Source organism: Salvelinus sp. IW2-2015, linkage group LG19 (genome assembly GCF_002910315.2).
Source record: "Salvelinus sp. IW2-2015 linkage group LG19, ASM291031v2, whole genome shotgun sequence".
NCBI classification, from domain to species: Eukaryota; Metazoa; Chordata; class Actinopteri; order Salmoniformes; family Salmonidae; genus Salvelinus; species Salvelinus sp. IW2-2015.
This window is the reverse complement of record NC_036859.1, coordinates 26,190,382-26,200,993: the sequence shown is the minus strand read 5'-3', so window position 1 is coordinate 26,200,993 and position 10,612 is coordinate 26,190,382. Positions and strand designations below refer to the sequence as shown.

The 10,612-nt window shown below is 45.7% G+C and overlaps 1 protein-coding gene across 2 annotated transcripts in view; it reads left to right on the top strand.

The window, feature by feature from the left end:
* Positions 1-10,612, top strand: part of LOC111979445 (ephrin type-B receptor 1) — a 482,851-nt gene that overhangs the window by 461,940 nt on the left and 10,299 nt on the right. The window lies entirely within an intron of this gene.

The following is a 10,612-nucleotide window of genomic DNA, read 5'->3' as shown; positions in this document are numbered from 1 at the left end:
ACCGCCAAAAAAATCCCAGGGAACTACGGTTGCCAACCGCACATCGGGGGAAACCCAAGATCGTAACTTTTTTGGAGAAATGTCCTCTGGTCCGATAGGAAACCAAAATGAACTTTCAAATGAATTGGAGGAAGAATGGGGGGAGGCTTGCAAACGAAGACCCACCAATTCCAAACCATGAAAGACGGGTGGGGCAGCATCATGTTGGGGATGCTTTGCCTGCAGGAGGAGGACTTGTGCACTTTTCACAAAATGAATGGCATCATGAGGTAGGAAATTATTATATATTGAAAGCAACTTCTCTTCACACATCAGGTCAGGAAGTTAAGGGGCTCTGGTCGCAAAAATAGGTTCTTCAAATGGAACAATGACCACCCCCAAAGCATTTCTTCCAAAGTTGTGGCAAATATCTTAAGGACAACAAAGTCAAGGTATTTGGAGTGGCCATTCAACAAAAAAGCCTGGACCTCAATCCTATAGACCAGCATGTGCGAAGCAAAGAGGGCCTATAAACCTTGGGACTTGCAAGTTTACCACCCAGCCTCTGTCAGAAAGAAAATGGGCCAAAAATTCACCCAAACTTAATTGTGGAAGGCTTGTGGGAAAAGGGCTACCCGAAACGTTTGACCCAAGTTTAAAAACAATATTTAAAGGGGCAAATGCTACAATAAAACAATGAGCGTATGTAAATCTTCTGACCCACTGGGGGAATGTGATGAGAATAATTGCTGAATAAATTTAATCTCTGCTCAAACTAGTATTCTTAAAACATTTTCACAAGTCTTAAAATTAAAAGGTGGTGCCTAACTGACCTAAAGACAGGCGAATTTTTGGCGAGGATTAAAATGTTCAGGAATTGTGAAAAACAGAGTTTAAAAAATGGTAATTTGGGCAAGGGATGTATTTAAACGCCGACTTATAACTGTATCTCATCTAGTCTATTTTTGCCTTGGAGTGGGGGCCCAGAGCTCAAAGGCGAGACCAGGGCAGTGTTCGACGGTGATGAGTTGGTGTGTCCACAACAGTATTTCTGTGTGTGTTGTTATAGCTGGCTGAAATGCTCTCCACACCGTGGATGTTAGGTTAAAATGTTGGAAAGGCTTTCAGTGGCTAATTTGTGAGAGGTTGTGTTGTGTTGAAAAGATTTGGACTGGGAAATGGGCAATGCCAATTCCCACATTGTATTGAAAAGCCAAGCCCTGAGGAGTAAGAGAGCTGCATTGTGGAATTCAAGCAGTGGTTTATTGTGTTGTAATGTTTCAGGCAAATGGGCCCTCCCGTGTCACACGATGTTATGTCTGAGGGGAACTGAGAGGGGTTGTGTTGTGGGTGTTTATGGGTAACCCGGTCCAATGCGTGTAAGTGGGCAGTACGTCCCAATGTGTAGAGTACTTGCGCGGATGTTTTCTTCATTCCCGGCCCACTTCTTGCTTCTTTTTCCATGGACCCCAGGCCCGTTCCGGGCTCCCTTTGCGACTTCGGTCCGAACCTCCCACCCGGGCAAGAAACTGGTTCCCAAAACCCAACCCGGGCCAGTCCCGCCAATTGTTATTTTAATAGGTGATGTGACAACAAGCCACGCTTTGCCAAGCCCCGTCCCCAGCAATTTTGCCACCCCCCACTTCTCAAAATCATAATGCGCCAAAGCTTTTAGAATTCTGTTAAAAATTTTACCCCAGGAATTGCTCATTGTGGGCCAATTTGGCATTTTGGGGCTACACTCTTACTAGCCCCCGTAGGAAAGAAACACTTTTGAAAAAGGGGAACCCTTTATGGTTCCCCAGTAGAACCCATTTTAGGGGGTCCCATGAGAACCCTTTGCACAGAGCGGTTTCTACATTAAAACCCCTTAAAGGTTCTACCTGGGAACCAAAGGCGGTTTGTTACCTTGGGAACCAAAAAGGGATTCTACTAGCGGGACAGGTCCATAGAAAGAACCTTTTTTCCTTGTATAATCAGCCTAAACCAAAGCGTAGGAACGCAGTTGAAAGGAGGTAGAGCCTGGGTGATCTATAGTGGAAATGGACATTGGGGCATTCAACGCCAAAATGGTTACTTGCCCACTTTTTCACGCATGATACGCTTAGCGATCTACTCTTTGGTTTTCTGGCCATTATCACCCCCAATCAGGCCAATATGGCGCTGCGTTTCCAAATTTTCACAATACTTCCACTTTCATGTTTCCCATCGGGCAACATTTCTAGGATCTGGTGAGCATCGACGGTCAGCGCTTCTCTTGACTGATTTTAATTGTTTCTATTCACCACCACCCACCCTACCGTCTCTGGCGCTATCCCAATAACCCTTTTTGCTGTTTGATTGTCTTCCATTTTATGCCATTGTTTGCCCTCTTTTCCTTTCCTTTCCGCAAATAGCCCAAGCCTCTTGTAAGTTTGTCACTATATGCGGCGACCAATATATGTGAGTGATCTCCAAAGTTACATCGGGATTTATCGGTAAAGAAGTGAATAAAACTTTGGAGGGGGAAAGTTTGCCATTTGTCTAAAGGGCCAGGATGTTCCTTGCTCTCCAAGAGTGCTTTTATAGGGGACCCAATATAAGGACCCGCGAAGCGTATTGCAAGGCATTCATGTCCCAACAGGGTTGTGTTTCAATTTCCAATTGTATGGTTATTGAGGGTTTGTGTTTCATTTTAACACAGCATGTAATGGAAACGTTTTTAAAAACCGTTTAACAAACAGAAACAACAAAAAACAAGCGTTATTTATTGGGGAACAAAGCCACATTACGTTGTTTTTTTCCAGTCTGGTTTCTTTCTGTTTAGGTCCCCTTATGAAACATGGACTCAAGGTTCGTCTTTGCTGTCTTTTCTTGAATTGTAGGCAAATTGATTTACATTGCTGTTTTTTACCAATTAATGAAAACTCACCAGGGGAAAGTTGCTTGACCCAAACGCATTCCATCAGAACTCCATTATCAAAGCGGGGACATAGGGCTTTCTTCTCCAAGTGTTTTTCATGTTTTGATTTAATACCTCTGGTATTCATGTGTGGCCAGATCGGGGCTATTATAACTGTTTGGACTGAGTGGGCATGGATGAAAACCAGACCATCTGTTGCCTGGCATTGGATTTTACACTGTGTGGGCAGGGGGAAGCCATGAGTCACATTTTCCACTGCATAAGCACCCCACTGAAATAGGGTAACCAGGTTTTAATTATGGACAAAGGGGAATTTCAATAACCCACCCCAGTTCATAGGGGACTTGACAGTAGGAAACAAATATTGGGGGATGTTTTCTGGGCCCACTCTGGTCAGTTAGTAAGGGCTAGCGAACGGGGTACACCAAATTTAAGGTTTTTCAATGTCCAGATCTTCTATAGTTTTTTTGAGAGAAAGCAGCGAAAGACAGAGAGGAAGTGGACAGAAGAGAGAGACATGAAAGAAGAAGAGAGACAGAAGAGATGAACAGAGGAAAAAACAGAGGAGATAGGAAAACAGGAGAGAGAGGAGTGAAAGGATAAAGAGAGAGAAGAGGAGAAGGGTCAAACAGCATGGCTAGTTTCCTGAGAACAGAAAACCCACGTAACACTGTTAATTTGACCACAAGAAGAGGGAACACATTCAGTTCGTTCTTAAAACATCCCAGGTTGATCCTCTTTTTTGTGATTGAGGTCTCAAGTTCTGTTAATCTGTAATTTGGCCTATGTTCAAACCCTTCCTCAGGAGTTCAAATCTCAAGGGGGGAACCCAGAAATCAACGGTCGCAGTCTTTAGTCTTAATATTAAACCAACTGAAAAACGCTGACCAAGAGCTGCAAATGCATGATTAAAAACATTTAGGGAATCCACGGGCTGGGTTAATTGAGGCCCCTATGGGCTCCTGAGTCATGTTAGGGGCCAACCCAGAGGAAGTAACTCAAGGGAGAGGGGCATTCCAAAGAGGTGGTTCATTCAAGTTGGACGAGTTTGTGAAGGTATTATATTTAACTGCAAAAGACTTACCACCCAGACAACCGTTTATTTAAAGGGTCGGATTTCATACCACTTTGAGGACCACCTGCAGAAGAAGTGTTGTTTTAAAATACTTTGTCTACTAGCAGGGAGCATAAGCCCTCCAATGGTGACTTCCAGAACTAGGGACCTATTTATTAATTAAATTTAGCCACTAGAAGTGGAAACTTTGGTGAAGTGGATTGCCTGAAATGAAGGTTCCAGGGAGTCAAAATGTAAGTTCCTTTGGAAGTTTGAAGTGGAAACCTAATTCTCCGTGCCCGTGACAGTGGAATCGTAGAAAGGGCTGGGCCTTCTCCAGAGACAGTCGCGCGCAGTGGGAGTGTATTCTGCTAGATCTGGTCTGGTCATGTCTGGTCTGTCGGTCTGTCTTTGATTAGTGACGGGGACTTCCCAGCGATCCTGGCGCTTCGGGACATTTAAACTCAGTTGATGGGAGCACTTTTGCCCAGGCCTAGTAAATGAAGCTCGGACTTACTTGAGTGTGCAATTTGTTTTAGGAAATGGGGATTATCACAAAAGTTGCCATTACTACCCCGTAGTTCAATGCCATGTACACTGGCGAGTTGTCCCACACATTTTTAGTTCCACAGAACGAGGAATTGAATCCAAGCCATTTGGGACCAAGCTATTGCTTGCTTTAGCAACAACATGATGGTACTGTTGATGTCTCTTGAGATGGTGGGTGCAGTTGCCATGCCTCAGCAATGAAAAAACAAACACGGTGTTAAAGCGATTGGAGGACCTCTCTATAGTGGAAGAAGCATCGTTCAGGGGATTTCATCGTTAACATTTACTAGGACACCCAAGGGCAGGCAATTGCTCCAGTTTGTGTGTGTAGGAGTGATACAAACTGCCATTTGCGACTCTAGATTTCCCTTCAGTCTGATAGATTGCAGGACATTGCACCATTGAATAGTCTGATATCATAACTGCATCCTCATTAGTTACACCTTGCAATGCTATTGTGTCCCCACTGTAAAAGCACTGAAGACACTAAATTCGGCACATTCCCAGAGTTCTTTTGCAGGTTTCGGAGTTAGGTATGAACTCAATGGAGGAATGAAAAAGGAAAGGGGTCTGGCCCAACACTGCTGCTGCCGCATGCTCCTCAGGGATATTAAAACAAACAACGTTTTGATCAGGCATATATTCCTTTTATTTTTCTCTATGTTTCCTATGGACGCTCCTCAAAACGCCACAAACTCTGCCACCATGGACCACATTTGGATTTCGATATGCCCCTCCCCCAGTGAACCTCAGGACCTGTCTGGTCCCAAATCGCGCACACACCGACATGTTCCATGGATGCGCCCTTAAAGCTCCTGACAGCCAACTCTTCCCACCTAAACCCGGGCCAGGTCCCGTCACTACAACCTGTCACGTTTCATCTGTCCAACAGACCCTGTCCACGGGGGGAGTTCACCGTCCGACAAGGTAAGGCAGATGCATCGACTTGCAGGACATGCTGGTGAACTCAGGGCCGTGGTGCCCCTCTGATATTACGAGCCAAGCGGTGGGCATCTGAATTGAAATTCTGGAGGAACTGTTTAACAGGAGAGATGAGGGACCTGGAGCGCAGAGTGCCCATGGTCTCGCAGTTATGGGCTGTCCGCAATAATCAAGTATAGAAAGCTGTTTGTTTTGTGTCCTAATAAAGTGCGAGCGTTTGGTATATATAATAGTTTTCGAAAGAGATTACGTGAGAGAACCACAATTATGCCTTTCATGTTAATTTTAATAAGTTCATAATTATGCCTCACTGGTGAGAGTGAAGGCAGACTTAAACCTAGATAGAGATTTGAAGGAGTGAGCGCGAGGTTGATATGATAGCGGTTTAGCTTAGAGGTTGTATTACATGCAGAAGGCATGTCTCTGCTGTGTGCTCATCTAAGACTTCAAGGGGCCACCACATTAGAAACACAGTTGCCTTTCTCAACTGGCTTAGTACTTGAGTCTGCCTTGCTCATGCGAAATGCTTTGCTGTCTCAGACAACCACGCATTCCTCTCTTTCTCCTCTTTCTTTCTTTCTCTTCCTAGCGTCTTTCCCTGTCTCTTCCTTCTCTGCCTCTCCTGGTATTTCCCCACAGTATTTTTCTCCTCCTCATAGTTAATAAAATAGAAATCCAAATGCTGCTTTTATTATATATTTATTGTCTTCTTTCTCTGTCTGTTTTCCTGCCCGGTCTGTTCTGTTCACAGCAGACACTTTGTGTATTAAACGGTTGTTTGGGGCAGGCCGGGGCCGCTGAGCCAACTAGATCTCGCCCACAAAGGTAATTACTGCCCGATCTTGCATAGCTTGCCTTCCACGAACCGGCAAGGCGAGCCGTTGTGGAAAATGGTTATTAAGCCTTAGCCTGTCTGCGGAGGAGCGTGACTGTGAGGAAGGGAGGGGGTGGGGGGGGTGAGAAGGTCTTCCCTTGACCATCCGTGCTTCTGGCAGTTGCTTTACTCTTCTGAGGTGTTAGTTACTGGTGAAGAACCTTGTGAACCAGCTGCTTATCTAGAAAAGGCTGGTTAATACATTTTTGATTGGAAATGTGAATTATATGGTAGGGCTAATAAACAAGGCTCTAGGTCAGAGCTCGTAGAGCGCAACTTGGAAGAGACAAGTAGTATTATATTTACGATTTCTTACTCTTCGTTCACTTGGCGGTGTCCAATGCAAACAAATGAAGTCGCTTTGATAGTAGGTTAGCAAAGATTAGAGAATTTAGATGGGTGAGAACTAGGGTTCTTTCCATGGTGCAGTTATCTTTACTTCATTCGTTTTTCATGTATCCTTGTGAGCAGAACGGAAGATAAAACTAGAGCCTTTCTGCTGGGCAACAAGTATGAGCAGGCATTTAGTACTGGGAAGAGGACTCTGGGACTGGAGAAAAAGCACAACGGTCATCAGAGCTTCAAGATAGGATCCTCCAATCAAGTCTTCCTTTTTCATAACGATACCAAAACACACTCCCATATAACCAATCACTCCAAACCTCTCTTTCTCCCTCTCATCGCTCAGCTACACTTCACTCACGCCCACTGCACCTCCTCCTAACCTCCCTTAGCTCTGCCTTCCACTGGAGTCAAGAGGTTAACATCAGATTCCGGGTTAGGACGCTCACAGAAGGTCAAAACGCTTCTTGAGCTAGCCTTAACGAGCTCCAGTCTGAGTCTCTCTGACATCTTACCACCAAACACACGCATTCCCCGTCGCCCACCACACCAACACACCCACCACACACCACAACACAACACCACCAACACACCCACACACTACACACACACACACAAAACACACACACACACCCACACGCACCACACGGCACGCAACACGCACACAAAACACGAGACACCACATAATTGCAACACAGACACACACACTCTTGCACACACCACACACCCAACACACACACCACACCACAACCACACACAACCCAACAGCACACACCACACCACAACACACACCACACACACACCACACACACCACACAACACAACACACACACAAACACACACACATCCACCACACAGACCATCCCAACACACCACGCCACATAACATCTCCTGCAGAAAGGAGGTAGAGGATCGGGCAGCCAAGTTGGGCCGTATTCTCGCTCTCCGGCTCTCCTTTCAAAGCCCGCTTATCTAACCACCATGCCACAAGTTGAAATCTACAATTGCATTTATTAACTAGCGACGGCGGATACAATGGGATAACCGCCAAGGGGCCTTACAAACAGGTGTGTGTGTGTTAGGAAACGCGTTAAAACAAGCCCAACCCGTCCAAGTCATTTCAGTTTACCATGGCAGTGCGCCGCGGCGCAGGCCCGGTAGGGCCCAATATACAACCCAGAGCACGCGCTGCGACCAGCGCGGCTCAACCCGACCAACCCCCTTATATTCAATACTCATGTGCACCGCAGAGAGATGTGCTGTGGTTTCGATGTGTGAGGAACAGAGGTCCTGCTTGCTGGATCGATAGGGGATGGAGGGAGAGGAGGTGGAGGATAGAAGAGACATTGTAGTTGGGTCTTTTGGTTCGAAGGTTTTAATTGGACTAATCATGTCGTTCTCTACTCCCTCTCGCACTCTCCTCTCTCCCCCTCTCTTTCTCTCCCTTCCCTCTCTCTCTCTCCCCCTTAGCCTCCCTCCCCCTCCCCCTCTCTCTTTCCCTCTCTTCTCCCCTTCCTTCCCCTCTATTCCTCCCCTCTCTCTCTCCCTCTCAGGGGGAAGATTCCGGTTGAGGTGGACGGCTTCCAGAGGCCATCGCCTACAGGGGAAGTTCACCTCAGCCAAGTGACGTGTGAGCTACGGAGCCCGTTCATTGGGAAGTGATGTCATTTCGGAGAGAGACCTAACTGGGACATGTCTAATCAGGATGTGAGTATTATTTGTCCTTGGACATTTAAAATGTTTTCTAAGGCGTATAGAATATCATTATAATTCAAATTCCAATCAAATTAATTTATGAAGCCTCTTTTTACCATAAGCAGTAGTCACAAAAAGTGAATTTTACAGGTAACGCGGCCTAAGACCCCAAAGCAAGAGGCAGTAATGAGTATTCAGATGACCCTTCTATTTGTTTATGTTGTGTCATAAAATGGAACCTTCTCAGAATAAACTCCAGCTAGACACAAGAGGATTCCCCACTGGAAAATGTCCTGACAATGAGCAGAGTTCTACAAAGCAGAATTTCACACGAGGCACGTTACCTCCTCGTCCTTCTTTGCTTTTCCCCGAATCTCAAAACATGCTACACCACGCATACAACAACGTCATAACACCAACCACAACACACACACACCACACAACACACACACACCACCAAACCAACACACACACAACACACACACACACACACACCACACACACACACACACACCACCACACCACTACCCACACCAACACACACACACACACCACACACACCACCAGCGACACACACACACAACACACACATCACACCCAATGAGCTCCCATATCCCCAATGCCGGCCAAGGTCTCCTCTGGAGGGGCCCTGGTCCACGCAGCCTGGCCCAAGCCAGCAAGATGTTCTCTTCTGGGCCACAGCATGCCGACAGCGGACTGGTGGGACCACACACACAGGGAGGAGGCCTGGAAACTGCTCACCAAAGCATGGCCTGCTGTTCTTCTTCCAGCCAGAACACCACAACACATCTGTGTTGAACTTAATAAACGCCACATTTTGGCCAACTCGCCAACCCACCAAACACACCCACAGACACCACAAGGCTATGCAACAACATTGATTGGCAACTGCAAAACACCAAAATACACAAGTTCTGTGTTGCACCATATACAACATGCCTACTTTACAACACCTTATGATAAATGCACAACCACACACAAACACCCAACACCACACACCCACACCACAAACCCACCACCACACAACACGACACACCACACACACCCCAACCAACCAACACACAAACCACACCACACACACACACACACACACACACACACACACTCACCTGCATATGCATGTAAATGCACTCACATACACTTCCCCTTATGCACCATTTGTCAAGATTGTGCTGAATTGCAGTGCTCTCAGTGGTAGCATGGGCACCTATAGAGCGTCCCATTTCTGATGATCATTCATTTTCACACGCTAGAATCTCTATCGGTGTTGACTTTTCCCTGATTCAACCTTTAAGGGGTAACAATCCGTCATACGGTATACCATATGAACATGCTAGGATTTAGAGAGGGAGCGAGCATTTGTCTTTCTATCGAAAACCCTTTTTGTCTTTGTATAAGGCCATGTGCAGCATAGCTTCAGTACAGCACTACTTATCTACCATCAGGCCTTCATAGCCTTTGCAGTTTCTACGGAACAAGTGTCAAGTACCTGCATTTCACCACATTAATTATATGCACTCAGCCCATTCCCAAGACACTCTCCCACAGTGTCAGAGTATAGGTCCTCTCCATCCTTTTATACAGACGTGTGATTCGCTAGTGTCAAGTAGGAAGGGCACCTCAGCCTGAGTGCTGTCTGTAGATTAATCGGTGAGAGAGGGGCAGAGAGAGAAGCAGAAAGATGGAGGGAGAGAGAGAGATTGACGCTAAGTGAATTGCTCACTAACCACTCAATGAAACAGAGAAACTAGGGCCTGGTGTTACAGTGATTTAGCAAAGGGGTCTAGAGGAAGAGGGAAAGTTAAAGGGAAGMAGACAGGCTTCTATAAATCTCCGCTTTTCCTACAATTCTCTGATTTACTGCACATTATTGATCTCCTGTAATCATGAACTGGAGTCTAGTGACTACCCTCGGATGTCTTCCTAATTGGCCTTCTATATGGTACTGTCTGGCAATGGTCCACCTACCTTGTCACTCTGAGCAGCCCTATTTAGACCCCTGTCTAGCATGAACTTCTGGATTCAAATATGTTTTATTACATATAAAACATATACAGGTATCAATGTACTGTATACAAATTACATTCAGTTTTTTACAAAAAAGACAATAGGAACATACCAAAAATGATAACAGGAGTATTACATCAAGATATCATTGGATTTAAACATAGCATGAACCTCGAATGACTACCTTTCACTGACTACCTTCTGCCTTCTCCACAATAGTCCTGTCTAACATGACCCTTACTGACTA